Source organism: Vidua chalybeata, chromosome 1 (assembly GCF_026979565.1).
Source record: "Vidua chalybeata isolate OUT-0048 chromosome 1, bVidCha1 merged haplotype, whole genome shotgun sequence".
NCBI classification, from domain to species: Eukaryota; Metazoa; Chordata; class Aves; order Passeriformes; family Viduidae; genus Vidua; species Vidua chalybeata.
This window is the reverse complement of record NC_071530.1, coordinates 98,670,552-98,686,458: the sequence shown is the minus strand read 5'-3', so window position 1 is coordinate 98,686,458 and position 15,907 is coordinate 98,670,552. Positions and strand designations below refer to the sequence as shown.

General features: G+C 34.3%; 1 protein-coding gene across 1 annotated transcript in view; it reads right to left on the bottom strand.

The window, feature by feature from the left end:
* The window catches only part of CDH19 (cadherin 19), a 65,169-nt gene extending 52,339 nt beyond the window's left edge, over nucleotides 1-12,830 (bottom strand). Inside the window, exon 1 of the mRNA XM_053954274.1 lies at nucleotides 12,756-12,830. The gene's annotated coding sequence lies outside the window, so the exon portion shown is untranslated. The remainder of the gene's footprint in view (nucleotides 1-12,755) is intronic.
* Nucleotides 12,831-15,907: the final 3,077 nt, after the last annotated feature.

Here is a 15,907-nt window from a genome sequence, read left to right as displayed (position 1 = left end):
CAGCAAAACTAAAGAAGTCTGTGGAAAAATGTGTTATGAATCACATAATTTTGTCATGGGCAGCAAGTTTTATTGAGGGGCACTACATCATTTTGGATTAAGAGTGTGGCATAATCAACAATTGGGCTGGGTTGTGTCAAGATGGATGTGACAAAAATAATGAAAGAAACTGTACGTTTGCTAACTCCAGACAATTTCTCGCTTCTCAACTTCTTGATCACAAACTGAAAATCTTTTACCTAGAATTGATTTGAGATCACCCACTAACAGAACAATAACAGTTTTCTTTTTTTGTTTGTTTAATTTTGCCCTCCTTCCCCACACCTTCTGCTTTATGCCATATTTAGCAACTGGGTAGAGTGAAATCATAAACCAGGCCTGCTGCAATGCAACTTTCCTAAATAGCATTGGTAAATATAATAAACATTCTTTGGGAACATTGCACTAGTAAATATATAGGGACATTTTAATCATCAAATTTACCAATAACTTCAAGTGTATTAAAAAAAATTCTATATAATTTAATTTCCTTGGGTAATGAATTCTGTAGGTCTTTTTCATGAGGTTCCTGAGTTATTTATTTTAATCTTGCAAGTGCAAAAAGAACAGCTCATGGGGGAATTACCTCTACAACTTTATTTTATTTTATGTTGCTTTATTTATTCTTTTCTGGTATTTTAATTTATATTCCAGATTTCAATAAGATATTGAGCCTGAAAATTTACTATGCACATTTAATTTCAGGAGCAGATTGACATCTGTATTTCTTCTGGGATAGGAACTAATCGTAAAATCAGATTTTATCTTTGTATTTACTTTTTTTGTCATTCCAGCTATCTCCTAACATTTCAGTGTTTTGGATCCTTTCATAGTTTCCTTCTCATGATTCGTAAACTGTAGATAAATGGCATGAAATGCAACAGGATGTGAATAACTATTCAGAGAAATAAAAAGAAGATTGTTACCTGCAATCAAAGAAAACAGAGGGCAGCTAGACATGCCACTATCATAAATTTCTTTGTTGCTCCATATAATAACAGAAGGTTTTGGGTTTTTTTTGTGATTTTAGGGAAGTTTTGTTTTATTCAGGAAGTTCTCATGAATTGTGAGATGCCATAGGCAGTTGCCTTAATGGTAAGTTTTCTTTCATCTCCTTTTGCCAACCTCCACTACTATTCAGCACACTCTTGAGTTTTTAGGGGTCTCTTACAGAAAACATCCTCTAATTATGAACCTTTTATATATATATATATATATATATATATATATATATATATATATATATATATATATGAGTTTGGGTTTACTTTGGTCATGTGTTTTTGGTATTTTTTTCTCTCAAAAAAAATTTTTTTCTGTTATAAAGCATATGAACTTTTCATTTTATGTGCTATAGCCTACTAAGCCTTCCACTGTAAGCATTAATTTTAATGAAATTAGCTGTCCTCTGGACACTCAGAATTAGAAAACCACTCAGGAACCTAGTGTCTAATTCATTACTTTCACAAAGGCCATCATATATGCCAGTGTAATAAAAGGAGGGTATTTGCAAAATACAGATATGTGCTCACTTAATTTGGGTTGAAACTTCATTTGGTAGTGCTTCATAATTTCACTAGGGCTTTGTTTAAACAAAAATCAGGTATCTAGACAACTCAAGTAAATTCAAGTAGAGATAAACTGGGATTACTCCCTGGTCTCATGGTTTTGCTACAGGGAAACATGTAAACAAAAGGGCAATAAAAATATTTTAGTCCTGAGTTTGTGCTGTTATTGCCAATTCCTGTCAGCCAGGAAAGTAAATTCTGTACATTTTCAGTCTCATTTTCCTTCAAATTACTTTTGTGACCTCCTTGGCCCTAACTGAAATATGACTCCAAATATACATTGCTAATGCTGATTATGTTATTGTACTATTTCACCTTCACTGTGCAGTATCAAAGGAGCAGAAACAGGGACAGGGTATTGGCACAGTGCTATGGAATCTTAAACACAGCACAGAAATCCCCCTCTTTGGGAAGGAGCCAGGGCCATTATCCCTGCTAAGAGAGCCAGCATAGCAATGTGAAAACAAAACAAAAAAATCCCTGCTGGATAGAAAGTGTCATTTTCCAAACAAATAAATACAAGGGTTTCAAGTTTTCTTAGTAGAACATTAAAATAAGCTCTACTTTGCAGAGTAATGAATAAATCTAGTGTGTTGATTCTACCCATTGCTGAAACAGTGTCAGGAAGGATTAGGTAAAACTAAAGGAGACAAATGTATGAAGCATTCACACACAACCTCCAAGAGAAAAGAGGCAACATGCCAGCTGGGGCAGGGAATAGATAAAGGATTTAGATCATCTGAACTTGTCTTTCAGGATGTCTTGCCATTTCCTTCACTTGATATCCAATGAGTTGTGCAGAATACAAACAGCAATATTTAAAATAAGTAAATACAGAAGTACTACAGCTTAAAATTTAATATGCTTGAACAAAATATTTTACCTTGAGAAAATGATTGAACTCTGAGCTATTTCAAAGTTGAAAATTTCCAAGTTAATTAAATTATCAGAAATTTTCCAATATGTTATTTTTTTCTGTGGAAAAGAATGAGAAAGGAAAAAATTATCTCATAAAAATCCAGTTAGTTCATATAAGGAGAAAAAGAGGGTAGACTTTTTTTGTGTGGATCACACCACTCGATTTTTTTTTTCAAATATTGGTATCAAACTGGATGCTGAACTATTTGCAGCTAGGATCAAGTAGAGACTCAATAGGCTTTGTGAAAAGGTAAACTTAAAATAAAATATGATCTATTATCAGGATTCTTGCAGTACAGTCTATTTGGATTTATAATCTTTGTAGAAACAGCAACTGGTTCAATATACAGGGCACATAATTCATCTGTAATGAAAGCACTTCACCTTGAAGAGCACTTCCACTGGCTCTCAGTAGAACATTGTTCTATATTGAGAATTCAAGAGAGGAATTGTGCTTAATGGTAAATGAATTTTAAGAGCTCTCTTTTTATCCCAACAGAGGACCACGCTGCTCTTCTGCAATCTTCTTGAAGAATAGTTTGCAGTTTATATCTTACAGTTTAACAGCTGTTTTCAGTGGTCTGTCTTTTCCCTCTCTTATTACACCAGATACTTTTGCTGCCCCCGGTCAGCCCCTCTTGTTCTTTCAGTGGAGAAATTGTATGTTGTGAGTTGAAGAAACTATAAGAAAAAAAAGCAAAACAAAACAAAAGTTTTTGTTCGTTTTTTTTTTTTTTTTTTTTTTTTTTTTTTTGCCAGGTTATTTACTACTTGTACAATAGAAGAGAAGGTTTGAAGGAAGAAAATGCCTGATAAGGTAGGAGAGTGACTATCATGATAACAGCATGTTTTATGGCTTCAACTCCTTCGTAAAGATGGTTTCTTTTGAAGGATAACATTAATCTCTTGTCACGGGACTTTTTCTTGTACAATGTTGAGTTTGTTGAGCATTTTAATACAAGGTTTAAGAACTACTACCAACATCACTACATATAAATCCAAATGCTCATTCCTCTTCAGAATGCCTGTACAATATCACCAAAACGATGGGATTTATTTCTGCTGAGGAAGCAGAGGGATCAAAAGAACTGAAAGAAAATTATTATTTCAAGGTAATTTATTTTTTTAATATTTTAGCACATTTTCCTAAGTATAATTGTCACAAAGTAGAAAGTAGTTGGAGTTTAAGTCCTTTATCCATCTGATAAGCAAGATCTTTCCTGATTTTCTCTTTCTTTATAGAAAGAGGTCTTCTACTAGGTTGAGTTCAATTGAATAAATTGAGCTCTATGGGTTGTGTTTACTGCGATCAGAAAATGGCAAACTAATCTGAACCCATGCCAAAAACTCCCCTGCTGTAATTGTAATCTGTTTTCTTTATCATAGGTGTAGAAATGGGAGAGTTAGGGTGCATTATGACTATTGGAAAACAACACATGAACATATGTTCATCAAACATCTATACAGAAATATTCTAAATGTTATAAATAGTTCAGAAGTTCAAAGTAGAAAATAGCTTCCAACACTAGAAGTGTTGCTTTTTAACATGCCATTAGCATCTCTGGTGGACTATTTCTGTACATACAGGTTGTAGCCCTTAAAGGAACAAAACTCCAATTTATCTTTGCAAACTGAGCAGCTTGTATGTGATTTATTGGAAATGCTATCAATTTGCTTTTCTTTTAAACATTTATATGTAACTATTTTTTAAATGGTAAAAAGTGGTAAACTCTTATAATATATCAATAACTAGCTGCCTAATGAGGTAGACCTGAATACCTAAAAAACCTACTGTTGAGGTATGTCCTTTTAAAGTCTTTAAGGTTCTGTGTCTTCAGTGCCAGATACTTGAATTAATATTTTTTAATACAGAAAATTGTTTCAATGGTATTTTATGACCATTTTTTTTAAATATCTTGGTATATAAAAATAAAAGTAGTGGGGTTTCTATGTGAAAACCATGTAGTTTAGCATCTCAGATTTTCAAAACTTTTCTTCAAATTAATTTCCTCTCTTGAGAGAGAGACGTGCGAACATACAAATTCTTTTTTTTTTTTTTTTTAAATTTAACTGAGCTTTCACTAATTGTGAAGTAATTTCAAACTAATTATTAACTGACTCTTAAGCTCATGAAGCAGTGTCGGGCAAGACGGAGCAGGCTGTGACTGATAACCCCCTCCCCCATGGTTTGTCAGCAGCACAGCTGTGGGCTGAGTGCCTGAGCTCGGCGGTGTGACTGGCAGCAGGGCTGGGCTGGCTCAGCATCTCAGTTATCCCCGGTTATCTCCTTCCCCCAGCTCTGGGAGGCAGTGAGCCACCAGCAGCTGCTGAGGCTGTCACCCATGGTTCAGCCTCGCATCAAGCAATCGATGTGTCTGATGGGCAAATACCTCGCAGTGTCTTTTACACAGATGAACTTGCTGCCACTTGACAGAGTTCCAACCTTTTACACCTATTAAGGAAGGAAACAATAATGCTGTCCTCTTCTCTCCAGGGTTTTCTATATGCTGCCCCTGACTGTGTCCTAAATGAATCAAGAAATCAATTTGCAGCCTCTCAGCCTCAGTTAAATCAAACTTATTCACAGTATCTTCTGAGTGAAAAACATCCCATGCTTCTCCTCAGTACCCACTCTCATTTTAACAAGATCTAGCAGAGCCTTGGCCAAAGCTACACTGTACAAACTGTTTAGTTTTGCCTTTTTTTTTTCCTCTTTCTAGCTTTCCTTGTTACCTTTTTAATTATTTTGTTACTTTACCTTTATTAGGATTGTTTGTGTAAATTATTTCTTCTCCTACAATGATTGTCTGCTAAATACAGCTGCTAAATGAGGTATAAAATTAATTTTATCACCAGAAGAATGGAGCATAATATAAAATAAAGTTCTTTTATTGAAAATTAGTGACTACAAGATGAAATGTTGCAGTGTTTATTGTGAACTTACAGATATTATAGGCCTGGTAATAACCCAAGAGTTTATCTAATTTTTTCATGTGAGTGTTTACTCTTTATGGCCTAGATAACATTTCTGCTTTTAATAATACAGAGCCTGAGGCTCTCATGTTTTCTTAAGATGGCATTTATTAATATAAACACCTGAAAGTTAAAGACTTAGTGTAATGTGCAATGCAGCCTCCCTAAATAGTCTATGGAAAGAGAAAAGTATCTGTGCTTTACAGCATTGTAAGAAAGGTAATCAGCATATTGAGTCTAAAACACCAACATTCTGTCTAGAGAGAATCTTGGCAATTAACCTAAGGCAATAGGTTACTTAAAGATATCTACAGGCAGGTCACATATTCCTCTATTAGGAATGTTTTCATTTCAGGTAGCAAAAGATGATTCCAGTAAAGGAAATTAGACCAGAACAAAGATGTTTCATAGATCAACTAGTTTAAAATAATGTTTAAAATTCTTAACTATTGAATATGTTATTTATCTTCTTGGAACAAACTGCTTTGGATTACAATATAAGCCCTTTTTTTAAACCATTTTTTTCTAGATTGAACAAAAGGATTAATGTTATCCAAAGAAGCTGACATTTGTTATTTTTTCCAGTATATTTAAAAAAAAGATAAACAAAAAACTTCAGAAAACTTTTTCTCACACATTTTAATCCCTGATTAATGCAGCTGATTGCCAGAATGCTTTTTCTCCATATGATTACTATGGCTTATGATCAATATGCTCATAGTGTCAGAGTATTGTGGTATCATACGTTGGTATATAAATCCTAACCACTATGTCATGTAGAAAGAAAAAAAGCATATCTCTTTTGATATGAGAAAACATCAAAACAAAATGAAGTTTTATTACCTAACTTTATAGTGATTTTGTCACGCATACATTAAAATTATCTCATTTTTCATGCATTAGAGGTAAATATAAGTTCAGTCTTTCACTGATATTAATTTATTCTCCAATAGGTTGTGCTATATTTGCCTGTAGGATCACCTGATTTCCCTGGTTTGGCTACAGTCAACATTGCTCCAACATAGCCAGACATAAAAAAAAGAAAGCTTACAGGCAGAAATTATGAATTTTTAGAAATCTGAAGTTGCTGTCAGTGGAAGGCCACTGAAATAGTTCCAAGAGAGTTTATCTTCAGATATCCTACTGAAATAGTGTGCTTTTTACTTCCTTTGACATTTATGATTAGTAATACTCAAGAATACACTCTATCATTTTTATGATGCAACAGTTTTTGCTGTGCTGTCTAGTTTTCATTTGAAACAAAATAGGCTGAATCAGATTGTAGTAGCTCAGACTTAAGCAGTATTTTTCCACTTGGAAATCAGCTTTTATTCTGAAGAGGCTATCTATCAGAAAAAAAAAATAAAAGAAAAAAGGAATAAACAGGCGAACTACACTACAAAAGCCCAATAGAGGAAAAAGCAAAAATCCATGATTTATGACAGCTTAACAGTAATTCACATCTCTGAATTATTTATTTTTGCAGTTTGTGGAATAGAGGTGGCAAATGTGAATATAAATTTTTATTTCAGAGTTTCTTTGAATGTTTCATACATGCAACTATACCATACTTATAGACACTACATTTGGGAGTAAGTTCTTGCTTTAAATTTTCTTCTCTTCTGAGAGATTAATTTAATTTTGGGGGGAAATAAGCAATATTATCTGCTGAAAATAAGTTATTTTTTAATATTTAATTATTTGGAGGGGGGTTAGGTTAATTAATCTCAGGTTTGCTCTTTAAGGACTCAGTGTAATGGAAACTTGGTGTTCTTTGTTAGTGCTGGGTTACTAAGAGCACTCAGTTACATGACTGGGTCCTTCAGATGGTGGTGGCAGAATTAGGTCTGCCCATCAAATGAGGATCCTTCATGATCCAGTCTTGGACTGTCACCTGAGGATGGCTTGGGCTCCCACTGTAAGCAGTTTGTGATGCTGCTCTGCAGGAGCTGCCAGCAGAGGAGAAAAGCTCTGAAAAGCCCAGTCACAGCCACAGTCATGGGCTGGTGCAGAGTGCTGAGCGTTGGAATGGGGAATCCCTGCCAGATATCCACCCGTGAGACCAGTAGTTGATGGGGCTGGGGTTGCTCAGAGAGTTACATGGGAGAGGCACTCCCCTCTGTGGAGGCACCCCACAGAGACTGCTCTGTTGACCTGCCTGAACTTCTTCCTGGAGGGCAGCATCACTGCCACTGCCTCAGGCTGCAGGCCAGAGCAGTAATGTCACTTATAAAATTTCATATAGCTCTGATTAAACTGTATAGGTAACTGGGCCCATTTATTCTGCACACTGTGAAATTGGCCTTATGCTGTGACAGTCTTTGAGTTTAGGCTCTGTTTTCCTGTAATCTTTAAGTGGAAAAAATTTTTTTCCTTAATATGATCACTTAACAAAATAGTTGAGATAAAGAATCGAATAGAAGAAAATTACAAGTGAGGCACCAGAAAATGGGCCTAATTTTGTAACATTTGCACGCCCCTGAAATAGTACATATGAAAAGTCGAGCAATCATCACAGTTTATCTCTATGTGACATTTCCAAATGCTATTTATACATTTTCTGGGTCAGTCTTTTATGAAAATAGCCATGTATGCCAGCTATCTAATGACCTGGCATTTGAAACCAATTCAATTTATATGTTAAATTTGATGTGTGGGGAAAACCAATACACTACCGCATTTTTGTTCTGTAAGACTAGTTGTCATCTTAATTTGTCTGGAAACATCTTTTTATTTTCCAGGAGTATCTCATGAGATATAAAGTAGCATAAATCATTCTAGCTCTTCTACTACTGGGAATTACTGTTAAGGGTAAATTTTGGCCTAGTTAATATATATCACACTGATCCATAAAAACAGCACCAGCAATGCCCTTAATGTTCTCCAACAACTATCTGCATCTCATGGAGGAGTGAGAAATCAGCTGTTTGAAGTTAAGCTGGGCAGTAATTGAAAGCAGCACTGTTTTCTAATTTGTTAGCAAAGATGGAAGGTTTACAGTTTGCATTATGTTGGCACACACCCTCCTCTCTTTTCTGTTCCTGAATTTTCCTGCAGGCTACATGGGATGCTAAAGTGCCTGGAAAGGATGTCTTGAGTGTGACATTATTATGGCTCATGGACCCTTGGACAACGAACTCTTTTTGTGTTTTTCACCTGAAGTATGAGAGAGAAGGAATCCACTCCATTTAGAAAAAAAAAAAAAACTCATTTAATATTGCTTCAAATGTCATGGGTAAGTCAAAAGGGCAAGAAAAGTTAGGACTGTTCCTAAATTTTGTTTGTTTCCATCTACTCAAAAATACGTAGCAATGCATCAAGGTACTAGGGATCTTCTCCACCAGTTTGCATGTGCGGGCTGATGCCAACATGTAACTCAGAGCATGGGTGCTGTATGGCTATTTTCAGTGACTGTCCAAAACAGATGCAGAAAATATTTGGAATATTTTGTATTATGTAAATTCTTACAAGCAGCTGCGTTATGATTTTTTTTATCAAGTTTGTTGGCAGATTTCTTGAGATTTTCAGAGTGCATCAAATCCTCCAGAAATCACAGAATTACGACTCATAGAATTATTTAACAAGGAGTCGTATGTGTTTTCATTTTGGATCCTGTGTTTTGTCTTACCCATGGAGTGGGCACAAGTCCTAGGGAGTGAGCTCTGTTCACTTGTGACTGCATCCAGGGAACCACAATCTCTTTTCAAACCAAGATCAGATATAGATCTTTGTTCCATTTCTTGATAAATTCTGCTTGGGATGTATAGATCTCATTTAACAATTTAAAGTTGTTAAAGAGATGTTAAATAAATATAGCTTTCTTTAAAAAGTTTTTAATCCTCCTTTTTTTTTTTTTTTTTATTAAGCAGTTTTGACAAATTACCTTATCCCACCTAAACTTATGAATCACAGAAGGTTGATATTCCCCACATAACCTAGATATCCTCTTCACCATTCTGAAAAGGTTCTCTACAGAGAGAGGAGTGTGTAACCTCGGTGTCTTTACCATTTGACAAGCACTGTCTCTTTAAATTCCTTTGAATTTTTGTAATCTTGGTAGTTAAAGAAAACTCATCATTTTGACTACACCATTTAAATGGTAACAATGAAAAGCCTCAAACCTTCTTTATGCTGCATGACAATGAGCACAGAGCATACAAAATATTTGTTAACATAGCAATAACATCTATTATTGCTTAATATGCTTGTAAACCCAGTCTTAAACAGAAATTTTTTAAGCAAAATAAAACTTCAAGAACTTTAATTTTCTATTTTATTTAACACTGTCTAAAAGATCTGTAAAATACTGAAAAATTTTGTAGACTTATTTTGCAGATCTGGTTATATTTTAATCACATTAAATACTAAAAATTCTATTCAGTCATACAATTCAGTTATTCTTTTGTTACTTATATTTTTTAATTTACGCTACTAGGATGTCTTTTGGCCTCCAAGGTGTCAAAATTATGTGTAAAAAGTAAAATTTTAAATGACATCTTACACTTCCTCTAATATTTAGTTAACAATGTTAAAGTTGCAACAGCAGTTGTTCCCTAGTTATTAAAAAAAAAAAAAAATAGAGTGCCAATGCAAAAACTAGTTTTCCCTCCAAAAATTTAACATTGTATCATTGTGTATCATTTAACATTGTACATGTGTTAGAGTTCTCCCTCAAGATAGTCTTAGCAATCTTCAGGTATCATATTTTTAATTTCAGTGCTGTATTTGCAGATACAAAGTCTTTTACTGAGGTTTTACTTTCTTTTTTTTATACTTTTATGGTAATTAAATATCCCTTTTTCCTTAATTATGTTTTCTCAAAAGAAGTTTGCTTTAGCAGTTAGGTCAGTGGCCTGAGACTGAAAGATTCTAATTTAATACCATGGTCCTCGCTATGTTTGTGTCCCTGATAGAAAGCCTGGGAGAAATGTTCTTTTGCAAACATTGTTAACAGTTACATCTTGTTAGCAGCAGCAACTGCAATTTCTTTTGTGCTACAGGCAATGCACATGCAGAGAAAAGACCTTGATGTGTGTATCCAAAGCAGAATTATGTCCCCTGGTCTGTCCCATGTGGTCTTGAGCCACATCAGCTTCCTCTGTAATGGATGTGTACCATGTCTGCTTAGCAGGGTCTGCAATGGATAACCAGGATAACCAGGATAGCTGAGATGACCATAGACACTCTCTGGCCCTTTGATTCATCCATTTGCAGAAACAAATATGTTGTTGGATAAAGAAAACTGGAAGGACGGATATGAAAATCATTGTGACACATCTCACTCCCTTTAGCATCAAAGGGGTTGGAACAGAGTTGAAATTGAAAAAAGTTAAGGGACTGTGGTGGAACCTATCTCTACTGCCTGTGGTAAAAATCAAAACTTTCTATGACTTACAAAGTAAAGGAAAATAATAGTTTTTACCTAAAAAGGATCCAATATTTTAAATCAATATTATCTATTTTATTGTTAGATCTGTTGGCAAAATTATCTTATAAATTAAACTCATTCAAGAAATAGCCAAATCTTTCTGATTAAGCTGAACAAGAATATTCCAAGTATATTTTTAGAAAATATGACAAAAAGACTACACAATGGAAATTTCATCCAAAAGTATATACATATAAAGTATCAAACCAAATAAACCAAAGAGTAATGATGAAAAGCAACAAGTAGCTTAAACCACAGACATCATTAAAATATGCCTATATAGCACATAATATATTATTTTCTTATTTCAATATCAAATTGTGCTGATACAGTCTGAAAACTACTTCATATCACTAATTGTAAAACATTCTGACACATGAAAGAAGTATATAAACTTCAATTTTAGGATACTATACATTTTTCAGTTTTGAATATAAAGTGTGCATTATAGTTCCATAAATTACCTTACACTGGGTAAAAGAAGTTAAATTTTGCTTCTAATTATGCATGGCTTTCCATAGTAGATTTGTAACTTTGTTCTTTAATCTTAAACTACTTTTCTTTGCGTATTTTGTGAGCAAGGCCCTCTCTCATCCTCTCTTTTTTACCTAAAAATAAACCCAAGAATAGATTTTCATTGTCTAGCTCTTTCACTTATGCATTTTTTATTCTGTAAAAATGCAAAAAATCTGAACTCCTGTCACAGCCCTATATTCGTTTTATGTAAGTGCTTGGTTCAACACTTCCAACAGAAAAATGCTGAACATTGAAATTATCTTCATAACTCCTAAACTGAGTCCACAGATCAATTTTTGCACCATAGTGCAAATTGATCCAGGTATAAAATAAAAGTAGTTATCTGAAGTGCTTTTGCAACCATAACTGATTCTAAGTAACAGTCTATAAAAAAGTAATATTATCATGCAAAAGCTGTGTAATTCTCACCAGTTTCATAGCAAAATAATTTGCAGAAATGAACAAGTTGACAGACACTCAGTATTTTTATAACAAATCAACAACTATTAAATATCTCTGGGCTATACTTCACTGGATGTTTTTTGGCTATAGTCTATTTGAAGAGTCTGAGCTTTAAAAATAAATTGTAGCTATACATCCTAATAGAAGTGTTACAAAAGAAACATGCAATGCAAATATTTTGCCAGTGTATGTAATGCACTGTTCTTTGTAAAACTCATTTGTTAATAAACTGCCATTTCACGCTGAAGATCTGACAAAAGTAGAGGCATACATTTTCTGTGGTCTGAAAGACTTTACAGTTGCTAGCTGGGAGATTATAAAAAGAAATGGAAACAGAAATGTGAATGAAAACAAGAAAAAAAGATAATTTTTTTCTGTTTCTGGAGTGAAGAGTAACAAGACAAGGAGTTCCTTTAAAACAGGAAAATTTTCATTCTTGATGCCACCCTTGAAAATTGTAGGCACACATTCATGACAATTACTTGCATAAGTGCAGCTGAAGCAATCACAAGCATTCTGTCAGAGCTGGGGGTCTTGCAAAAAATGGATGAACACAACGGTTGAACACAAAACAAGCATAGTGAGTATTTCTTCTGGTAAATCCAATTTAGAAATCTGGAATTTCACAGATATAGAAGTTAGACGGTGGACTCCGAAGAAACAACAAAAGCGGGTCTCTCTTTCTAGAGGTTTTGAGGGGTTCCTGGGTTTGTTTTTGACTTTTGGATCTTTTACACTAGAGGCACCCAGATAAATGTCTTAAGTTTGATTTTAGAATATAATAAATAAATAAAAAGCAAACAAACAACAACAACAAAAAAAAAAAAAAAAAAAACAGAGACATATCTTACCTGTGTAACTTCAGGGCCTTCTAGAGGACTAAAGGAATGGATATTGCAAAAGTAACATGGGATGCAGAAAAGTAGTCTTCTTTTACTTCACAAATCCTCAGAAAGCTCTAGGAGTTACAGCTTCCTGCCAGTATAAGTCAGTTCTACTTTTACTTTTGAAAACTCACAGTATGACACTGCTTACTGCATGCTATTTTGGGTGCCCTGAGTAAAACTATGAACACAGGCACTTTTGTGCAAAACATCATAAAGCCTCTCTGATGTTCATTCAGAGTCCAGAATTAAAATGCAGAAGACTCTAGCAAGCAAAATACAAGCTGATTTTCTTCTTCCTAGTGGAAAAATAAAGTACTCCCTGGCAAGTAACCGGGGTGGTGGGAAGGTAATTTATTTTGTGTGAGAGCATTTTGCAAGTGAAAGGGATATGCCCTCTGTTTAGAGATTAGTCAGGGAAAAAAGTGGTCAATTTAGAGCAGTCACAAAAGTTAGTCAAAGAAAAGAGTTTCTATAGTCTGGGTTTTGCCCTCTGGCCATTTTTTTCCACCAAATAATTTAGTTTAAAGAATCATACAATCTTCATGCTGAGTAAAAAAAATATACCCAAGATATTGGTTTATCTCCTTACATGTTTCTAGAGACATTAAATGAATGCCTGTTTTTTTGTTATAATTCTCTATGAAAATTGAATTTTATCTACTAGCTAGTGTTGGGGTTTTATAGTAAAAAAAAAAAAAATATAATTTTAAAAATCCCACAAAACCCACCTAAAAATACCGTGGAATAATTATGCAACAGGTTATAATTTTTCATAGACATCAGCTTTTATCTTAAGTCAATTTAGGAAATTTTGCCCATTAATTCAAATATTCATTGTGCCTTTAAAAAAAAATGAGGATATTTGGTAAAAAACAAGAACTGTGTATTGCAGTAGCACTTCAGTAATTATTATGGAAGACATGTTTGTGGTGGGATAATTTAGAGCCTAGTGCTACATCAGTTATAGCTCCAGGCCAAGAAGATTTCTGAGAAATCCTAAATGGAAAAAAAAAAAAAAAAAAAAAAAAAAAGACATTTTTTTCAAACATAATGTGTCCTGTTAATGATAAAACTAAAACTAAAAAAGCTCCAAAGCTCCAAGCCACCCATCTCAAGAAAATTCTCTCTCCCTTCTTCTTCTTCTTCATAGAGTCTCAGAAAATTTAACAACTGTTTCTATGTGGAAATGGAAAACTTCTTGTCTCTACCTCTGTCACATATGTTGTACCTTTTCTTTTTTTTTTTTTTTTTTTTTTTTTTTTTAATTAAATAAGTTATGGGCAGCTATGCAGATCTTAGTCAGATGTTCAGGGATTTCATGGGCTGAACACAAGAGATGGCAAATGAGGAAATGTGACTCTTTAGCATGGGCAATGCTATAAAACAACATGATGAAACCATGGTCTGCAAAGGGAACAGTTCTGATTGATGCAGATGTGCTGGTGCCTTGGCTAGTGCTGAATCCGTGTTTAATGTATTTACATCTAGATGTCAAGGTCAAATTAACATCTACCAAATAAACACAACCCCCCCTAATATCACAGACTTTAAAACTGGAATTGAATGGGCTTGAAGTAACATGGGAAAACTGTCCACCCATCATGTCCATCCTGACAGTCAGAAAGACTTGTTCTCTATAGGAAAGTATGATGTAAATTATCTGAGCAGCTGGATTTTTGTAAGATTATTCAGAATCACCTGTGAGTCTTTTGAGCATGATCTCCTTAAAACTTCTTGAGGATTATCTCATCCTAATGACTTTAGTATAGGCAACATAATTTCCGTATCAGGCTGGAAATTAATACAGTTTATCAATTTATCACAGTTTTAGCTTTAAGAAGTAGACAGATCAACTAATTTTTTTTTCCTCAAATCAAACCAAACATCATAATGTTATACAGCTTAAGGTTCTTTGACAATGCTGTGTTCCTAGCACACATTATTTAATTATTCATGAAATTATATAGCTCAAAAACAAGCTGACAGAGATTTACTTCTGCTGCTCTTACCTCAAGCAGTTTTTGCCTATACTAGAAAAAAAATTGATTTGTCTAAATCTTGACATTAAAATTGAGTAAGGTCACATCTTCATATCTTCTACATCAAGCTTCATTTTTTGTTTGTTTGTTTTAAGAAACAGGAATGTTTGGTGAGAGATGCTATTTAGAGAGAATGGTTACTTCTTACTGTTTATTCATGGTCTAATATCAGGTCTGTACAGATTGAGGTAGAGCAAACCAGAAAAATGTGAAGAGGAGACAGACACTCTCCCAAGCTCTGTGGAAACTGAAGAAGTGTTATTGGAATTCAGAGATATGCTACCACTTACCACCTGGAAAAAAACAGCTTTTTTATGAACTATGCTTCTCACTGACTTTCTACTAATAAAGAAGGGGTGACAGTTCATTCACCAAGGCAGAATTAACTAGACATAGATATAAGAAGCCTATTGTTGACAGTTGGTAAACAAGATATTCTCATTTACTGAGAATGTTGGATCTTGTCACAGGTTATAATCTAAGTAAGATGTGCCATGTGAAGCTAACATAAATGAACACTAGAAAGCAAACAAAAATAGAAATTTCTTGGAAATGCTTATTGAAGAACTGATGAAGGGGACTGGCCAGAACAATGGCCAGGTTTTTGACAAGGTGAAGGTAGTATGCAGGTATAAGGAAAAAGCTAAAGCTAGTTGTATAGGCTGCACCTTAAAAAAGATGTCAAATGAAGGCTAAGTCACACAATTATGAGAAGCAATTTCTAACTCAGAAGAAACATATACTTATTCCCAGCACAATGTTCTCATGTGATAAACGGTCTCTGCTTCTCTTTGTGTAGGCACCTGTTAATGAGCAGCAGGCTTTTCAATATTAATATTAGATTAAATAATTTGGACTGCCATCTATGAAGGAAAACTTGTACGTTGATAGCTCTTTCCTGATCTCACAAGCCTATTGCCTCTAGAGAGGGACCTCAGCTAAATGGGAGAGTTCAAGAGAATAACTCTACTCATCACCTGAGCAAAACCTTTCAGGAGGTTTGGAGGGGTTGAGTGAATTTTTATTATCAAATAAATGAGTTGCTAAATAAATGAGTTGCTATAGAGAAAACAGGAA